This window comes from Oncorhynchus clarkii, chromosome 2 (assembly GCF_045791955.1).
Source record: "Oncorhynchus clarkii lewisi isolate Uvic-CL-2024 chromosome 2, UVic_Ocla_1.0, whole genome shotgun sequence".
In the NCBI taxonomy this organism is placed as follows: domain Eukaryota; kingdom Metazoa; phylum Chordata; class Actinopteri; order Salmoniformes; family Salmonidae; genus Oncorhynchus; species Oncorhynchus clarkii.
In genome coordinates, this window is record NC_092148.1 from 77,314,345 (window position 1) to 77,335,870 (window position 21,526).

General features: G+C 40.6%; 1 protein-coding gene across 11 annotated transcripts in view; it reads left to right on the plus strand.

The window, feature by feature from the left end:
• Positions 1-1,921: 1,921 nt before the first annotated feature.
• LOC139374107 (protein-methionine sulfoxide oxidase mical3a-like) overlaps positions 1,922-21,526 on the plus strand; it is a 112,885-nt gene continuing 93,280 nt past the window's right edge. For 7 of the 11 annotated variants that reach the window (XM_071115106.1, XM_071115122.1, XM_071115129.1 and 4 more), the window contains exon 1: positions 1,964-2,149. The gene's annotated coding sequence lies outside the window, so the exon portion shown is untranslated. Of the gene's footprint in view, positions 2,150-21,526 lie in introns of all 11 variants that reach the window. The other 4 variants (XM_071115161.1, XM_071115174.1, XM_071115114.1 and 1 more) reach the window with 2 other exon arrangements.

The following is a 21,526-nucleotide window of genomic DNA, read 5'->3' on the forward strand; positions in this document are numbered from 1 at the left end:
ATTATTATATTAAATATATTTAGATTTGTTTAGCACTTTTTTGCTTACTACATGATGCCATATGTGTTATTTCATAGTTTAAATGTCTTCACTATTATTCTACAATGTAGAAAAATTCTGGAATGAGTAGGTGTGTCCAAACGTTTGACTAGTACTGTATATGCGTGTGTGTACATAATAGTGTGTATAGACAGTTTATGAATAGGAAAGGTGTGTACAGCAGAAGTTATACATGAGCCTTGACTAGAATACAGTATATACATACGAAGTGGGTAAAACAGTATGTAAACATTATTAAAGTGACCAGTGTTCAATGACTATGTACTGTATATAGGGCAGCAGCCTTTAAAGTTCAGGGCATGGTACTGGGCGAAGGCCGGCTAGTGGTGACGATTTAACAGTGATGGCCTGGAGATATATATGTATATATATATATAAGCTGTTTTTCACTCTTTTGGTCCCAGCTTTGATTCACCTGTTCTGTCTCTGCCTTCTAGAAGGTGATGATCTTCTTGGCCTTCCTGTGACACTGGGTGTTGTAGATGTCCTGGAGGGCAGGCAGTGTGCCCCCAGTGATGCATTGGGCTGACCGCACCATCCTCTGGACAGCCATGCGGTCGCAGATGGTAAAATTGCCCCACCAGGCGGTGATATAGCCAGACAGGATGTTCTTAATGGTGCACCTGTAGAGGTTTGTGAGGGTCTTGGCGACCATGCCGAATTCCTTCAGCCTCTTATTATTGTCACCTTGTCTAGCATCAGTATGTCATTGTCCTTTCCCTTAGTAGCTGGCTATTTGACCTAGATAGTTTGTCTGTATGCATTGCTATGTAGGCTATGTGGTCATTTTTAAATTGATGTAGTTCTGTCCTTGAGCTCTTCTTGTCTATTAATGTTCTCTGTTATGACATGTTTCATGTTTTCTGTGGACCCCAGGAAGAGTAGCTGCTGCTTTCACAATAGCTAATGGGCATCCTAATAAATGACCAAAACACCAATGCCAACAGTCACAACACTTTAATGTTATTAGTACAAGAGGCAATGTAAGTTTATGGTGGTCTCATGGAGGTCAATTGTTCTGATGATCTTTAGGGTAATGCCCCTCTGATGTGTTTGTTCTGGCAGGGCAAGGCAGGATCCTTGACAACATATTTAATTTGCTGGATGCTTGATGCAGAATGTAACAGTGAAAATGTTGACTTTTGTCGGTAAAGTCTCTCTCTGCTCTGGGCATTTTCATGTGATATCTTGCCATACTGTATGAAAGTGATCAAGTGGAAAACCTATCATGTTCTCAAAATGTAATCTCGGTTTGATGAAAGGTATTGCATTCGCTCAGCCTTTTCTCATCTACAGTTTAAACTTCACAGTTTGACAAGCTCGCCCTGCCCACATACGTTAGACTCTAGACTAGGTGACAATAACAATTTGTTGGAGCACCTACGTGCACACACACACACACACACACACACACACACACACACACACACACACACACACACACACACACACACACACGCATATAGTAGGGCGACATCGCAGGTATCGCTGTCTCGACGTACCTTATATCACACAGATTTGAGGAAAAAAATACACAAGACTTTGCTGCCCCTACCGAAGTTTTTGGTCTATTGACACCCTCACACTCCAGCTTCACGTTCGATGAAACCAATCAGATTAAACTGAGTTAAAGCATGTCTCACTTTGAACAGTTGAGGGGGGTTTCTCATTGCAGTTCTCTGAACATTTAGAGTTGTATCACAACATGTAAACACTTTTCTTTGATTAAAACAATCTAGTTTTTATATATAGTGGTTTAATTTCTGTCATTTTTGCGAAAAATGTTGACTATGAAAGCTTCTATTATCGAAGGTTTATGTCCCCCCTCTACAACATCGTGATGCGCTCTCCCGCACCCTCTGTCCGTTTTCAAGTTGCGCCTTCTCCCAGTATAGTTGAATGTGCCAAACAAACTATAGATTACACACACATACATTACCAGGCGGAATATAGAAACGGCAATAATAACCGAAATGGGATAAATCTTCCGGATATACGACAGGATTGTATAAACATATGGATCAAAGCTAAGAAGAGGTGCATTCGCGGATCGTTTGTAAGAGTGTCCATTTTCTAAGATTCTAGCTAGGTAAGTGGGTTACTACTGCACATTTCAGAATGCCACGCGTTGGTGATTTTATTTTTGTAATTAACTCTTTCACATACGTTACCTTTTTTTTCGAAGTGCTTCTCCTCTATATTGATGTGCATTCGGCTCCAAAATATAATTTTCACTCGTTGTTTACATTGGCAGTTGAATATGCGTGTTGGTTTGCAACATTGTAACACATGAATGAGTTAAATTGTATACATTTTTATTCATTATGCATGCATTATGACGTTTCACAGACTGCAAGTTATTAACATTTCACCCAGGTTGTTACATTGTCTCATTTTGCATGAAGCATTCTTTGTTACAGAAGATATTAGGTCGCCCTTTCATTACATTGGGCATGATAATTATTGGTCCCATGTTTTCTCATATTGCTAACTGGTAGACATTATAAAGTGTAGATTAAGATATGTATATGCTATAAGTGGGCTAATGACCGTGACATCTGTCCTCCAGTAGCTGGTAAAATCACCGGGATAGCCAACCCCAAATAAAAGCCACATTACAACCTATGGGTTGTGATAATTGCATTGTTTGTTCTATAACCTGTTAGTTAATATGCCTTGACACCGTGATATATAGGCAGTGGTGGTTCTAGCTTGTATGGCTCCCTGGGCGACCTCCCCTCCCCTCCAACCAACAAAAACAAACACCATTCTGCAATAACTGTACATTTTATTCAGACATTTGGAACAACACAAATAAATAATCATAACATTTAAAACTATAGAAATTAGAGTTCGACCAATTTAATCAGCATGGCCGATTTCAAATTAGGGCCAATTTCAAGTTTTCATAACAATCGGTATTCAGCATTTTTGGACTCCGATTACATTGCATTCCACAAGGAAACTGCATGGCAGGCTGACCACCTGTTACGCGAGCACATCAAGGAGCCAAGGTAAGTTGCTAGCTAGCATTAAACTTATCTTATAAAAAAACAATCAATCTTCACATAATCACTAGTAATCAACACATGGTTGATGATATTACTAGGTTAACTAGCTTGTCCTGCGTTGCATATAATCAATGCGGTGCTTGTTAATTTGTCATCGAATCACAGCCTACTTGCCAAATGGGGGATGATTTAGCAACAAAAAAAAGCACAAATGTACCTAACCATAAACATCAATGACTTTCTTAAAATCAATACACAGAAGTATATTTTTTTAAACCTGCATATTTAGTTAAAATAAATTCTTGTTAGCAGGCAATATTAACTAGGGAAATTGTGTCACTTTTCTTGCGTTCATTGCACGCAGAGTCAGAGTACATGCAACAGTTGGCTGCCTGGTTCGTTGCAAACTAATTTGCCAGAATTGTACATAATTATGACAATACATTGAAGGTTGTGCAATGTAAGAGCAATATTTAGACTTAGGTTTGCCACCCGCTCGATAAAATACGGAACGGTTCCGTATTTCACTGAAAGAATAAACGTTTTGTTTTCGAAATGATAGTTTCTGGATTTGACCATATTAATGACCTAAGGCTTGTATTTCTGTGTTTATTATAATTAAGTCTATGACTTGATAGAGCAGTCTGACTGAGCGGTGGTAGGCGGCAGCAGGCTTGTAAGCATTCATTCAAACAGCACTTTCCTGCGTTTGCCAGCAGCTCTTAGCAATGCTTGAAGCACAGCGCTGTTTATGACTTCAAGCCTCTATCATCTCCTGAGATTAGACTGGCAATACTAAAGTGCCTATTAGAACATCCAATAGTCAAAGTTACAGTGCCATGCGAAAGTATTCGGCCCCCTTGAACTTTGCGACCTTTTGCCACATTTCAGGCTTCAAACATAAAGATATAAAACTGTATTTTTTTGTGAAGAATCAACAACAAGTGGGACACAATCATGAAGTGGAACAATATTTATTGGATATTTCAAACTTTTTTAACAAATCAAAAACTGAAAAATTGGGCGTGCAAAATTATTCAGCCCCTTTACTTTCAGTGCAGCAAACTCTCCAGAAGTTCAGTGAGGATCTCTGAATGATCCAATGTTGACCTAAATGACTAATGATGATAAATACAATCCACCTGTGTGTAATCAAGTCTCCGTATAAATGCACCTGCACTGTGATAGTCTCAGAGGTCCGTTAAAAGCGCAGAGAGCATCATGAAGAACAAGGAACACACCAGGCAGGTCCGAGATACTGTTGTGAAGAAGTTTAAAGCCGGATTTGGATACAAAAAGATTTCCCAAGCTTTAAACATCCCAAGGAGCACTGTGCAAGCGATAATATTGAAATGGAAGGAGTATCAGACCACTGCAAATCTACCAAGACCTGGCCGTCCCTCTAAACTTTCAGCTCATACAAGGAGAAGACTGATCAGAGATGCAGCCAAGAGGCCCATGATCACTCTGGATGAACTGCAGAGATCTACAGCTGAGGTGGGAGACTCTGTCCATAGGACAACAATCAGTCGTATATTGCACAAATCTGGCCTTTATGGAAGAGTGGCAAGAAGAAAGCCATTTCTTAAAGATATCCATAAAAAGTGTTGTTTAAAGTTTGCCACAAGCCACCTGGGAGACACACCAAACATGTGGAAGAAGGTGCTCTGGTCAGATGAAACCAAAATTGAACTTTTTGGCAACAATGCAAAACGTTATGTTTGGCGTAAAAGCAACACAGCTGAACACACCATCCCCACTGTCAAACATGGTGGTGGCAGCATCATGGTTTGGGCCTGCTTGTCTTCAGCAGGGACAGGGAAGATGGTTAAAATTGATGGGAAGATGGATGGAGCCAAATACAGGACCATTCTGGAAGAAAACCTGATGGAGTCTGCAAAAGACCTGAGACTGGGACGGAGATTTGTCTTCCAACAAGACAATGATCCAAAACATAAAGCAAAATCTACAATGGAATGGTTCAATAATAAACACATCCAGGTGTTAGAATGGCCAAGTCAAAGTCCAGACCTGAATCCAATCGAGAATCTGTGGAAAGGACTGAAAACTGCTGTTCACAAATGCTCTCCATCCAACCTCACTGAGCTCGAGCTGTTTTGCAAGGAGGAATGGGAAAAAATTTCAGTCTCTCGATGTGCAAAACTGATAGAGACATACCCCAAGCGACTTACAGCTGTAATCGCAGCAAAAGGTGGCGCTACAAAGTATTAACTTAAGGGGGCTGAATAATTTTGCACGCCCAATTTTTCAGTTTTTGATTTGTTAAAAAAGTTTGAAATATCCAATAAATGTTGTTCCACTTCATGATTGTGTCCCACTTGTTGTTGATTCTTCACAAAAAAATACAGTTTTATATCTTTATGTTTGAAGCCTGAAATGTGGCAAAAGGTCGCAAAGTTCAAGGGGGCCGAATACGTTTGCAAGGCACTGTATATGAATACAAATGGTATAGAGAGAAATAGTCAACACGTCATAATTCCTATAATAACTACAACCTAAAACTTCTTAACTGGAAATATTGAACCACCAGATTTCATATGTTTTCCTGTTCTGAGCAAGGAACTTAAACTTGAACTGTTTTACATGGCACATATTGCACTTTTACTTTCTTCTCCAACACTGTGTTTTTGCATTATTTAAACCAAATTGTGCATGTTTCATTATTTATTTGAGACTAAATAGATTTTATTTATGTATTGTATTAAGTTAAAATAAGTGTTCATTGTTCATTCAGTATTGTTGTATTTGTCATTTTTACAAATATATATATATATATATATATATATATATATATATATATATATATATATACACTGCTCAAACAAATAAAGGGAACACTAAAATAACACATCCTAGATCTGAATGAATGAAATATTCTTATTAAATACTTTTTTCTTTACATAGTTGAATGTGCTGACAACAAAATCACACAAATTATCAATGGAAATCAAATTTATCAACCCATGGAGGTCTGGATTTGGAGTCACACTCAAAATTAAAGTGGAAAACCACACTACAGGCTGATCCAACTTTGATGTAATGTCCTTAAAACAAGTCAAAATGAGGCTCAGTAGTGTGTGTGTGGCCTCCACGTGCCTGTATGACCTCCCTACAACGCCTGGGCATGCTCCTGATGAGGTGGCGGATGGTCTCCTGAGGGATCTCCTCTCAGACCTGGACTAAAGCATCCGCCAACTCCTGGACAATCTGTTGGTGGATGGAGCGAGACATGATGTCCCAGATGTGCTCAATTGGATTCAGGTCTGGGGAACGGGCGGGCCAGTCCATAGCACCAATGCCTTCCTCTTGCAGGAACTGCTGACACACTCCAGCCACATGAGGTCTAGCATTGTCTTGCAGTAGGAGGAACCCAGGGCCAACCGCACCAGCATATGGTCTCACAAGGGGTCTGAGGATCTCATCTCGGTACCTAATGGCAGTCAGGCTACCTCTGGCGAGTACATGGAGGGCTGTGCGGCCCCCCAAAGAAATGCCACCCCACACCATGACTGACCCACTGCCAAACCGGTCATGCTGGAGGATGTTGCAGGCAGCAGAATGTTCTCCACGGCGTCTTCAGACTGTCACGTCTGTCACATGTGCTCAGTGTGAACCTGCTTTCATCTGTGAAGAGCACAGGGCGCCAGTGGCGAATTTGCCAATCTTGGTGTTCTCTGGCAAATGCCAAACGTGCTGCACGGTGTTGGGCTGTAAGCACAACCCCCACCTGTGGATGTCGGGCCCTCATACCACCCTGCATGGAGCCTGTTTCGGACCGTTTGAGCAGACACATATTTGTGGCCTGCTGGAGGTCATTTTGCAGGGCTCTGGCAGTGCTCCTCCTGCTCCTCCTTGCACAAAGGCGGAGGTAGCGGTCCTGCTGCTGGGTTTTTGCCCTCCTACGGCCTCCTCCTTGTCTCCTGATGTACTGGCCTGTCTCCTGGTAGCGCCTACATGCTCTGGACACTACGCTGACAGACACAGCAAACCTTCTTGCCACAGCTCGCATTGATGTGCCATCTTGGATAAGCTGCACTACCTGAGCCACTTGTGTGGGTTGTAGACTCCGTCTCATGCTACCACTAGAGTGAAAGCACCGTCAGCATTCAAAAGTGACCAAAACATCAGCCAGGAAGCATAGGAACTGAGAAGTGGTCTGTGGTCACCACCTGCAGAACCACTCCTTTATTGGGGGTGTCTTGCTAATTGCCTATCATTTCCACCTGTTGTCTATTCCATTTGCACAACAGCATGTGGAATTTATTGTCCATCAGTGTTGCTTCCTAAGTGGACAGTTTGATTTCACAGAAGTGTGATTGACTTGGAGTTACACTGTGTTGTTTAAGTGTTCCCTTTATTTTTTTGAGCAGTGTATATATATATATATATATATATATCTCGGCTGATTTTAATTGGTATCGGCTTTTTTTTGGCCCTCCAATAATCGCTATCGCCGTTGAAAAATCATAATCGGTTGACCTCTTAATATATAAAAAAATAAGACTCATAAATTTCAAAAGTAGCAACAAAGACAAATAGAAACACATTTGTGTTGATTTGGCACTCGAACATCAATACATTACCCATCCCCAAACACTGTCAGCCAAGAGCCAAGACTACATTCCCATCCCCCAACACTGTCAACCAAGAGTCAAGACTACATTCCCCATCCCCCAACACTGTCAACCAAGAGTCAAGACTAAACCAATTCACCTTGGTGGTGTGCAGACTGGTTTTATATTATCTTGACAATTTTGCAAAAAAAAAGAAAAAAATGCAACAATATATCTGAAACGATATATTCATAGTATTATGAATGAATTGTGGTTTATTTGGTAGCATTTCATAGTGTGACAGATTTGACTAATTGTGTTAGTACTGTACAAAGTTGGAGGTGCGCTATTTGATAGACTAGCCGCTCCCCTTACCTCAGGCTTCTAGTGGGGAGACCTGAGGTCAACCTACCCCCGCCCCCCTCCCCATCTCGTACTTCTGAGTGGGAGACCTTCCCAGGCAGTAGCCTGTCTAGCTCACAAAAATTCAATCACACATTTGTTTCGTTACAAATCCGGTGAATTCCACAAAACATATTCCATGTAACAAACAGTGACCTGGTCAAGCAAGGTAATGTTTCTGACATTTTCTGACTGCTTAACAACTATTGATTTAGAACCATGGAGACGCACACACACTTCCGGTAACGACAGAGATGGCTGTTTCGCTTCGCGTTCCTAGGAAACTATGCAGTATTATTATTTTTTTTTTACGTGTTATTTCTTACATTGGTACCCCAGGTAATCTTAGGTTTTATTACATATAGTCGGGAGGAACTACTGGATATAAGAGCAACGTCAACTCGCCATCATTACGACCAGGAATACGACTTTCCCGAAGCGGATCCTCTGTTTCGCCCAGGACAATGGATTGGATCCCAGCCGGCGAACCAAAACAACAACGCCGTAAAAGGGGCAGACGAAGCGGTCTTCTGGTCAGGCTCCAGGACGGGAGGGAAACTGACTGCAAAGCACCTACCGTGCCTTGCGAAAGTATTCGGCCCCCTTGAACTTTGCGACCTTTTGCCACATTTCAGGCTTCAAACATAAAGATATAAAATTTTATTTTTTTGTGAAGAATCAACAACAAGTGGGACACAATCATGAAGTGGAACGACATTTATTGGATATTTCAAACTTTTTTAACAAATCAAAAACTGAAAAATTGGGCGTGCAAAATTATTCAGCCCCCTTAAGTTAATACTTTGTAGCGCCACCTTTTGCTGCGATTACAGCTGTAAGTCGCTTGGGGTATGTCTCTATCAGTTTTGCACATCGAGAGACTGAAATTTTTTCCCATTCCTCCTTGCAAAACAGCTCGAGCTCAGTGAGGTTGGATGGAGAGCATTTGTGAACAGCAGTTTTCAGTTCTTTCCACAGATTCTCGATTGGATTCAGGTCTGGACTTTGACTTGGCCATTCTAACACCTGGATATGTTTATTTTTGAACCATTCCATTGTAGATTTTGCTTTATGTTTTGGATCATTGTCTTGTTGGAAGACAAATCTCCGTCCCAGTCTCAGGTCTTTTGCAGACTCCATCAGGTTTTCTTCCAGAATGGTCCTGTATTTGGCTCCATCCATCTTCCCATCAATTTTAACCATCTTCCCTGTCCCTGCTGAAGAAAAGCAGGCCCAAACCATGATGCTGCCACCACCATGTTTGACAGTGGGGATAGGGTGTGTTCAGGGTGATGAGCTGTGTTGCTTTTACGCCAAACATAACGTTTTGCATTGTTGCGAAAAAGTTCAATTTTGGTTTCATCTGACCAGAGCACCTTCTTCCACATGTTTGGTGTGTCTCCCAGGTGGCTTGTGGCAAACTTTAAACGACACTTTGTATGGATATCTTTAGGAAAAGGCTTTCTTCTTGCCACTCTTCCAGAAAGGCCAGATTTGTGCAATATACGACTGATTGTTGTCCTATGGACAGTCTCCCACCTCAGCTGTAGATCTCTGCAGTTCATCCAGAGTGATCATGGGCCTCTTGGCTGCATCTCTGATCAGTCTTCTCCTTGTATGAGCTGAAAGTTTAGAGGGACAGCCAGGTCTTGGTAGATTTGCAGTGGTCTGATACTCCTTCCATTTCAATATTATCGCTTGCACAGTGCTCCTTGGGATGTTTAAAGCTTGGGAAATCTTTTTGTATCCAAATCCGGCTTTAAACTTCTTCACAACAGTATCTCGGACCTGCCTGGTGTGTTCCTTGTTCTTCATGATGCTCTCTGCGCTTTTAACGGACCTCTGAGACTATCACAGTGCAGGTGCATTTATACGGAGACTTGATTACACACAGGTGGATTGTATTTATCATCATTAGTCATTTAGGTCAACATTGGATCATTCAGAGATCCTCACTGAACTTCTGGAGAGAGTTTGCTGCACTGAAAGTAAAGGGGCTGAATAATTTTGCACGCCCAATTTTTCAGTTTTTGATTTGTTAAAAAGGTTTGAAATATCCAATAAATGTCGTTCCACTTCATGATTGTGTCCCACTTGTTGTTGATTCTTCACAAAAAAATACAGTTTTATATCTTTATGTTTGAAGCCTGAAATGTGGCAAAAGGTCGCAAAGTTCAAGGGGGCCGAATACTTTCGCAAGGCACTGTAAGTCCTTAGGCAACATGAATGGGAAATATTGCACAATGAATGGGAAATATTGCACAATGACAACAAAATAACCTCAATCTATGTTTGACTATTATGTTACAATGTACTATAAAGATAATCTGCTTTTGTTGCCTATGTGCACTTGTCAAACCACATTCGACTCTCGTTTGCCATTTTAGGGGGGGTCACTGTCTTGCATTGATCTTTGTAGATTGACTGTACACTGATGCCAACAACACTAGTCTAATGTACTTAACATTTTCATCTGACCCAGATTTGACCATTCATCAGCACGTACGCAAAGGTCAGTCTGTGGCTAAGTGACACATTTCCTCTGGACAAATGGGCTCTTACTCTGTCTTAGCGGAGTAATCCAGTGCATTTAGCCTACATCATTGAATTTGATTATGGATTATGGATATGTGTTGCATTTTGCCAGGCCCTCTGTGTACTGTATGCTCTGGTGATCCTAGATAAGAGCAAAGGTCTGGCCTCAGTGTGCATAGTAATGTGGATTTTGATATAATGCTAGCAGTGGTGTCTGGGTTAATGCACCTAACCCAGGCTCCTCTGATCTGTGCTACTGCAGATCTGCATTACCTCTACCTAAAGACTGATTAGGGTTGGGTGCTATCCAGATTTTCATATTGCTGTACCGTCCTTCTCTCACCCGGAATTTACGGTTTTACAAGTTTAGTACACAAGGGTGTGCCAAAAAAACAAAAAGCCCATTGGGTGTTTATTACCAGAATGCTGACAAAATACCTGCAATCCAGCTCATAAAAGTATACATGTATAGGTAGGAGCTACCGACTGTCATTTTTGGTAAGTCTGGACATTTTGCAAGCAAATGTGAATGAGAGATGTACAAATGAACACAGTTTTGATACATGCAGTACTGGCTCTCCAGCAGTATGTCTACAAGCTGTGTCTGTGTGGAGTCTGGAGTAGAGGTCGATCGATTATGATTTTTCAACGCCGATACCAATACCGATTTATTGGAGGACAAAAAAAGCCGATACCGATTAATCGGTCGATTTTTAAATAAATAATGAAACATGTTCAATTTGGTTTAAATAATGCAAAAACAAAGTGTTGGAGAAGAAAGTAAAAGTGCAATATGTGCCATGTAAGAAAGCTAACGTTTCAGTTCCTTGCTCAGAACATGAGAACATATGAAAGCTGGTGGTTCCTTTTAACATGAGTCTTCAATATTCCCAGGTAAGAAGTTTTAGGTTGTAGTTATTATAGGAATTTTAGGACTATTTCTCTCTATACCATTTGTATTTCATATACCTTTGACTATTGGATGTTCTTATAGGCACTTAAGTATTGCCAGTGTAACAGTATAGCTTCCTTACCTCTCCTCGCTCCTACCTGGGCTCGAACCAGGGACACAACAACAACGGCCACCCTCGAAGCAGCGTTACCCATGCAGAGCAAGGTGAACAACCACTCCAAGTCTCAGAGCGAGTGACATTTGACACGCTATTAGCGCACACCCCGCTAACTAGCTAGTCATTTCCCATCACATCGTTACACCAGCCTCATATCAGGAGTTGATAGGCTTGAATTCATAAACAGCAGAGCTGCTGGCAAAACGCACAAAAGTGCTGTTTTGAATGAATGCTTATGAGCCTGCTGCTGCCTACCATCGCTCAGTCCGACTGCTCTATCAAATCACATCCTTAATTATAACATAATAACACACAGAAATGCGAGCCTTAGGTCATTAATATGGTCGAATCCGGAAACTATCATCTCGAAAACAAGACGTTTATTCTATCAGTGAAATACGGAACCGTTCCGTATTTTATCTAACGGTGGCATCTATCGGTCTAAATATTCCTGTTACATTGTACAACCTTCAATGTTATGTCATAATTACGTAAAATTCTGTCAAATTAGTTCGCAATGAGCCAGGCGGCCCAAACTGTTGCATATACCCTGACTCTGCATGCAATGAGCGCAGGAGAAGTGACACAATTTCACCTGGTTAATATTGCCTGCTAACCTGGATTTATTTTAGCTAAATATGCAGGTTTAAAAATGTATACTTCTGTGTATTGATTTTAAGAAAGGCATTGGTGTTTATGGTTAGGAACACGTTGGAGCAACAACAGTCCTTTTTCTCAAATGCGCACTGCATCGATTATATGCAACGCAGGACACGCTAGATAAACTAGTAATATCATCAACCATGTGTAGTTATAACTAGTGATTATGATTGATTAAGTTTAATGCTAGCTAGCAACTTACCTTGGCTTCTTAATGCATTCACGTAACAGGCGGGCTTGTTCTGCCCCTGAACGAGGCAGTTAACCCACCGTTCCTAGGCCGTCATTGAAAATAAGAACAAATTCTTAACTTCATATGGCTGCAGGGGCAGTATTGAGTAGCTTGGATGAAAAGGTGCCCATTGTAAACGGCCAGCTCCTCAGTCTCAGTTGCTAATATATGCATATTATTATTAGTATTGGATAGAAAACACTAAAGTTTCCAAAACTGTCAAAATATTGTCTGAGTATAACAACTAATATTGCAGGTGAAACCCTGAGGAAAATCAAAACAGGAAGTGGCTTCTACTTTGAAAACTCCATGTTCCATAGCCTCCCTTTGCTGGATTTAAAGGGATATGAACCAGATTCATTTTCCTATCGCTTCCTCAAGGTGTCAACAGTCTTCAGACATAGTTTCAGGCTTTTATTTTGAAAAATGAGCCAGAAAAATTAGCCAAGTGATCACAGAGTTTTGCTTGCGTAACAGAATTTGGACAGCCATTGTTTCCCCCTCTCTTACTGTGAAATACATTTGCGGTTGATATATAATTGATTATATATTTTAAAAACAACCTGAGGATTGATTATAAAAAAACGTTTGACATGTTTCTGTGGACATAATGGAAACTACTTGGAATTTTCGTCTGCGTTGTCGTGACCGCTCTTTCCTGTGGATTTCTGAACATAACGTGCCAAACAAATGGAGGTATTTTTGATATAAAAATCATCTTTATGGAACAAACGGAACATTTGTTGTGTAACTGGGAGTCTCGTGAGTGAAAACATCCGAAGATCATCAAAGGTAAACGATTAATTTGATTGCTTTTCTGATTTTCGTGACCGAGCTACCTGATGCTAAGTGTACTTAATGTTTATCGTGCGATCGATGAACTTACACAAACGCTTGGATTGCTTTCGCTGTAAAGCATAATTTCAAAATCTGACGCGACAGGTGGATTAACCTCTTTGATCTCTAGGGGCGCTATTTCATTTTTGGATAAAAAACGTTCCCGTTTTAAGCGCGATATTTTGTCACGAAAAGATGCTCGACTATGCATATTCTTGACAGTTTTTGAAAGAAAACACTCTGAAGTTTCAGAATCTGCAAAGATATTGTCTGTAAGTGCCCCAGAACTCATTCTACAGGCGAAACCAAGATGATGCATCAACCAGGAAATGATCAGAATTTCTGAAGCTCTGTTTTCCATTGTCTCCTTATATGGCTGTGATTGCGCAAGGAATGAGCCTACACTTTCTGTCGTTCCCCCAAAGTGTTAGCAGCATTGTGACGTATTTGTAGGCATATCATTGGAAGATTGACCATAAGAGACTACATTTTCCAAGTGTCCGCCTGGTGTCCCTGCGTCGAAATTGGAGCGTAAAGCCAGGTGCAATTATTTTTCCATTTGAGAGCAAGGAGAAACCAGGCTTCCACGAAGGATATATCATTGAAGAGATATGTGGAAAAACACCTTGAGGATTGATTCTAAACCACGTTTGCCATGTTTCAGTCGATATTATGGAGTTAATTTGGAAAAAAGTTCGCGTTTTGAGGGCTGAATTTTCGTTTTTTTTTTTTTTTTTTTTTTTTTTTTTGGTAGCCAAATGTGATGTACAAAACGGAGCTATTTCTAATACACAAAGAATCTTTTTGGAAAAACGGAGCATCTGCTATCTAACTGAGAGTCTCCTCATTGAAAACATCAGAAGTTCTTCAAAGGTAAGTTATTTTATTTGAAGGCTTTACTTGTTTTTGTGATAGTTGCCTGCTAAATGCTAACGCTAATGCTAACGCTAATGCTAACGCTAAATGCTACGCTAGCTAGCTACTGTTACACAAATGATTGTTTTCCTATGGTTGAAAAGCATATTTTGAAAATCTGAGATGACAGTGTTGTTAACAAAAGGCTAAGCTTGAGAGCTAGCATATTTATTTCATTTCATTTGCGATTTTCATGAATAGTTAACGTTGCGTTATGGTAATGAGCTTAGGTCTATAAATAGAATCCCGGATCCGGGTTTGGTCGTCGCAACAGGTTAACAAAAGGCTAAGCTGTCTTTTCCTATATTGCACTATTTATAGTGATATTTATTGTATGTAGCGCTATGCTATTCAGCGGTTGTTGATTACACTTATCCCGATAGGGGGATTGCAGTCATAACAGGTTAACTGACTTGACTAGTTAAATAAAAATTAAATAAAGGTGTGTACATTTTCTTTGTGAATTCTTAATTAGGGCCAATTTCAAGTTTTCATAACAATCGGAAATCGGTAATTTTGGATGCCGATTTTTATTTTTTTTTGTTTGTTGCCGATTTGTTATGAAAACTTGAAATCGGCCCTATTTAATTGGCCATTCCGATTGAATCAGTTGACCTCTAGTCTGGAGGCACTAGGACAAGGGGCCTGCCTGCTCTGCTTGGAAAAGAGGGGGGAGGAGCAGAGAACGGAGAGGAGGAAAAAATACAAGGAAATTAAGATAGCAGTGGCAGCTGTACAAATATCTCATCCAAAGGGCTTTGCCTTCTTAAACACGGCATAACGCAACAGCATATGATGCACTGTCACCTTATTAATTCAGCCACTTACTTCGATAGCATGTTTAACTAGGGGCTGTGTTGATGCATAATTCTGCGTTTTCACGCAGGGAAAAAAATATTAAATGCATAAGAAATATCTTGCTGCGTTTTGTAATCAAAGATCTAAAATGCATCTTATTATAATTTATACTCGGCATTAGACTAATTTTGTGCTTCAGTTGCACTTCTAAACCGGATGAGAATTCACAAATGGGCATTCTATCAGCAGACAGCGCTCTGACTGATGTGTAGCTACTTTTCTCAGTGTAGCCAGCCTATTTTTCTCTGCTGGAGAACAAAGTACGCTTCATAATGTGACCAGTGAAATAAGAACGCAATCTGCTTTCTCCTAACGCATTGCACAAGTTGACTGCAGGTATTTACTTAAAATAGCTACAAATATTAAAATGTATTGAAAGACTTCAAATAAATAGTTTCAACGCTGGACAGTATTAAATCCATCCGTGGTTATTTCCAAATACGGTATACCGCCTAACCTCGCTCTCTCTCTCTCTTTTGTCCCCCCCCCCATGCCACTTCACACAGGGGTCGTGTTCATTAGGGAAAATGGACTAAAACACCTATTGCAAAATGTTTTGCGACCGTGCACCCTCTGACCTCTGTGGCCACAGAAAGTGACTGCGTGGGATACATAAGTAAACACCAGGGAGATGAAAGGAAGTTTTTAAAGTCAACTTCTGCAGTGGAGGAAGTGAACAGCTGGAAGTGACTGTCAAATTTTCCCTGAAAAGCATGGTGACTTGACTCCTCAGAAAAACCCTCCCTGTAGGCTACTGACCGTTTCAAACACACTCCCTAACTGACACAATGGACTTCACATGGAAACTTTGTCTTGTGTGTTTGGTTTGCCTTAAAAGGAGATTTCTTAAGTCTGAAGCTCATGTCTGTGCCGGTAACTGTTATGTTTAATGTTATGTTTTGGAACGGCTACCTCAGGAATTTATTGAGCAAGCCGCCATCTTTCATTTTTAAATCGACCACGTGTTCCAAATGAGGTCAGTCAAGACCGTTTTTTTGTTGTGTTGAGTCAAGTCTCCTTTTCACTCATGAAAAAAGGACACACCTTGTTCAAGCAGCCTACCATGCAGTTAATGTGGCAGTCGAAGTAATAACTGATAATGTCAAGAAACACTGAGGTATTCTTATCCAGTACCAGACTAGTATCAATGAATTATATTATTGTTACATTTTTAAAAATTTTATGAAAATGTGTGCATTCCCATTGAGAGCAGTACATATTGTCAGTTGTTCTGGACATGGGTGATTTTGTGGGAAAGTCAACCTGAGCGTGCCTAAAAAGTTTGTAATTTCCAAATTAAAACACGTTCATAATTATCCTAAAGGTCTATACAGTGTGGTCAGGAAAAGATTCAGACCCCTTCCCCTTTTCCACATTTTGTTACGTTACAGCCTTATTCTAAAATGGATAAAATAAAAACATTTCCTCAACAATCTGCACACAACACCCCATAATACCAAAGCGAAAACTGTTTTTTTGGAAACGTATTAAAAACATATTATTTATATAAGTATTCAGACCCTTTGCAATGAGACCTGAAATTGACCTCCGCTTTCCATTGACCATCCTTGATGTTTCTAAAACTTGATTGTAGACCTGTGGTAATTTCAATTGATTGGACATGATTTGGAAATATGGTAAATATATCCAATGCAAACGAAATCTATATTTAAATGGTATTAATATTAATTAGCATTTATTCCCGTTAATTCACATATATTCCTGTTAATTCCCACGGAAAGTTTCCACCTGAATTTTCCCCAAAATGTGCAACCCTAGTCTGAATACTTGTGTAAATAATGTATTTCACTTTGTACATTGTTTAATACATTTGCACAAAATTACTAAAAACCTGTTTTTGCTTTGTCATAATGGGGTATTTATTGTATGTAGATTGAGGGAATCAATTTTAGAATAAGGCTGTAACGTGACAAAATGTAGAAAAAGGGAAGGGGTCGGGAAGTAGGTCTATAGTTATTTGGGTCTAAGGAGTGTCCACATTTATGATGAAGGGTCACTCGGGCACATTTCCATACAAAAGCTCTTTTATTTCACAAGATGGTAATGGGCTATAGATTTGATCTATTCAATCTAATATGTAACCCTGGATTTTTAACTTTATGTTCTTCTGAAGGTCATTGTCATATTTAACTTTTAGGCCTATGAGGGCAACTCTATCAAAATAGAACAGACCTATGGGACATTTTACAATAAAGCGGTTATCCTCCTACCTTGCTGCCAACTTAACCAAATATCGAAGTATGCCATCAAAGATTAATGAGCTGGATTTAGAAATGTGATTATTTCAAGAATGTGGTGAAAGTGTAGTCAGAAAAAGGCATTATTTATTGTCTGACTAAAGCATGAAATCTAACGGTCAATTGCTAAATCTTAGGGCATAATATGCCGTGTCACAACCTTTTGCTATGTTGATTTGGCGTTCACAGGTCTTTCTCTGAGGGTCAGGAATGGGTCAGAGTGACAAGCATTCCATAGTCAGATGATGCGTTTACATTTAGCCAGTTAAGGGACCCTTGAACTTTTCCAGTGGAGATGCAGTGTTTTTGTTTGTTTGATGAACTGTATGAAAACCAGACTTTACAGGTAATGTAGGATTTTAACATTTTTAAGACCAGATAGATACTGTAGCTTGCCTACACAGTAAAACCATTTGTTTTAACGGTTCATCCCAAAAGCATGATACTTTTATGTACTCTATATGAGTGCTTGCAAAATTGCACATAATTTGTTTGAGTGAACCCAATTTTCATTGTGTTCATTGTGCATTTCATAACCTATTTGAATGACCAAGTGTGTGTGCAATTAGTTAATTTTGATTTGATTGCATGATGTTTTTCTCATCACATATTTCATACACAAAAATATTGCACTCAAGTCCAATATATCATTGGAAGCTTGGAACTTCAGACAAACAAAAGTGTAATGGTTCCACACTCAAAAAGATGTTGCATAAAGCTTACTTAATTTTGTATTTTTTATATTTTTATATCTTCACTCCATCAGGGATAGCGTACACAGAATTTTTGGCTTTTTTTTTTGGCCTTCTGTTTGTTGGTAAAATGTTATTTTAATTCAAAACAGCAGTTGTAGGGACCAATGAGCAGCAGGTGCTTCTAATCAGGGTTGTGGCTTTTCTGGTCTCCCTGTCTACAAGTTAGTCACAAAGAAATACAGAATTGTATGGGAGCTGGCACAAAGGGCAATTCATGAATCAATTGCCTTAGGTGTCCTCACTTGGATACGTTATATCAATTCATTAGAGTTCTGTATTACTATTCAGGTCTGTACCCAAACAATTGGAGCTTCTACTTTTAAAAATCCACCTTTCCAGAAACAAGAGTCTCACCGCTGCCGCTTGCTATAGACCACCCTCTGCCCCCAGCTGTGCCCTGGACACCATATGTGAACTGATTGCCCCCCATCTATCTTCAGAGCTCGTGCTGCTGGGTGACCTAAACTGGGACATGCTTAACACCCCGGCCATCCTACAATCTAAGCTTAATGCCCTCAATTTCTCAGAAATTATCATTAAACCCACCAGGTACAACCCCAAATCCTTAAACACGGGCACCCTCATAGATATAATCCTTAACACCTTGCCCTCCAAATACACCTCTGCTGTTTTCAACCAAGATCTCAGCGATCACTGCCTCATTACCTTTATCCGTAACGGTCTGCGGTCAAACGACTACCCCTCATCACTATCAAACGCTCCCTAAAACACTTCAGTAAGCAGGACTTCCTAATCAACCTGGCCCGGGTATACTGGAAGGATATTGACTTCATCCCGTCAGTAGAGGATGCCTGGTCATTCTTTAAAAGTTCCTTCCTCACCATCTTAAATAAGCATGCCCCTTTCAAAACATTTAGAACCAGGAACAGATATAGCCCTTGGTTCTCTCCAGACCTGACTACCCTTAACCAGCACAAAAACCCCCTGTGGCATTCTGCATTAGCATCGAATAGCCCCCGTGATATGCAACTTTTCAGGGAAGTCAGGAACAAATATACACAGGCAGTTAGGAAAGCTAAGGCTAGCTTTTTCAAGCAGAAATTTGCATCCTGTAGCACAAACTCAAACAAGTTCTGGGACACTGTAAAGTCCATGGAGAATAAGAGCACCTCCTCCCAGCTTCCCACTGCACTGAGGCTAGGAAACACTGTCACCACTGATAAATCCACTATAATTGAGAATATCAATAAGCATTTTTCTACGGCTGGCCATGCTTTCCACCTGGCTACCCCTACCCCGGTCAACAGCCCTGCATTCCCCACAGCAATTCGCTCAAGCCTCCATTTCTCCTTCACCCAAATCCAGATAGCTGATGTTCTGAAAGAACTGCAAAACCTGTATGTTCTCTTTGGCTGGCCCTCGCTTCATACTCGTGGCCAAACCCACTGGCTCCAGGTCATCTACAAGACTCTGCTAGGTAAAGCCCCGCCTTATCGCAGCTCACTGGTCACCATAGCAGTACCCACCATAGCACGCGCTCCAGCAGGTATATCTCACTGGTCACCCCCAAAGCCAATTCCTCCTTTGGCCGCCTCTCCTTCCAGTTCTCTGCTGCCAGTGACTGGAACTGCAAAAATCTCTGAAGCTGGAGACTCTTACCTCCCTCACTACCTTTAAGCACCAGCTGTCAGAGCAGCTCAGAGATCAATGCACCTGTACATGGCTCATTTGTAAATAGCCCATCCAATCTACCTCATCCCCATACTGTATTTATTTATTTATTTATTTATTCATCCATCATGCTCCTTTGCACCCCAGTATGTCTACTTGTACATTCATCTTCTGCACATCCTAGCATTCCAGTGTTTAAGTGCTATATTGTAATTACTTCGCTACCATGGCCTATTTATTGCCTTACCTCTCTTATCCTACCTCATTTGCACTTGCTGTATATAGATTTTTCTACTGTATTTTTGATTGTATGTTTGTTTATTCCATGTGTAACTCTGTTGTTGTACATTGTCGAACTGCTTGCTTTATCTTGGCCAGGTCGCAGTTGCAAATGAGAACTTGTTCTCAGCTGGCCTACCTGGTTAGAAAAAGGTGTAATAAAATAAATGGCTTACCACAAAGACCATCAGACTAAAGTCATTCATAAATATGTGGGGCTAACTCATAAACAACATGCAATATCTGATCTGGACAGTGTTCTTGTAGAAGTCTAAATTTGAAATCTAATTCTTTGTTTAAACCATGTGGAGATACAGAATATATTTTATACAATATATCCACATGGCTTCTCTTTGGAGTAATTTGTTGTCGTAATCACCTACGTGGGGGATGAACTTTTTCCATCCCGACACCGCAATTCATTATTTAATAATTTTGTTCTAAGAAGTGTCTCGAAACTGGTGTGGTGATTATCTTGACATCTAATACTGGAATTATGTTCTTCAAGGCATACTTTCAAGGCGCGGGAGCTTTTTCCAATATAAGTCGTATTGCAAGCTTGGAACCTCCCCCTGTTGGAATGCAGGGTACATGTCAGTGGAAGTATTCAGCAGGAGTGGACTTACCTGTGCAGGCAGGAGGAGTGACTCCTGAAATTACCTCTGTTAAACTGTCATTAGTCAATGCCATGCTGGAATAGACTATATACTATACCACTAAGCTTAGTGACCTCACCTCTTAATAAGATACCCTGGCTGATATTTATGTGTGCTTTGATGAAATCTAAACGACAAACCCTGAAGACATGATTAATTATAGCATGCCTGTGCACAGAAACGCCAGGGAGCAGTGCCAGCCCAGGGTTTAGTACACAGCAGATATACCCTTCAAGATGGAGGCTGACGCTGCCTGTCAGGTCACATGCATCCAACACTTTTTCAGTTCACTTTTAAAATGTTCCGTCCTTGATGTAAGAGAACACTTTATAAGGTGAATGTGATTTTTCGATCAGGCTATATTGCAAACAGCTGCAACTTTTGCTCCCACCACACCCCTCGAACTCCAGCCCCTCTTCTCATGTAAACCTTTTGCCTCTTGAGACCACCATATTTCACATTCCCTAACTCTGCATTTGAAGGTGCCCTTGGCTCTTTTACCTTATCTAAAGAAAATAATGGAACAGATTAACAAAAATGTCCCTGCTTGTCAGAATGTCAGACTTTCCCTCCATGCCCATGGTGGCCCATCCCTCCTTCCCTCAGGGTTTTGTGTTCTGCCCACCATTGTGTGTCTCAGAGATAACCTTCCCCCAGTTCCAGTCCATTGCCACCCTCTCCCCCCCATTGTCGTCCACTGCTCATCAAAGCACACTGTCACTTCCTTTCACTCACCCCTCATCCTGTTCCTCACTTCCTTAGCAACAGTAGTGGGGGATGCCAGGAGAGGGG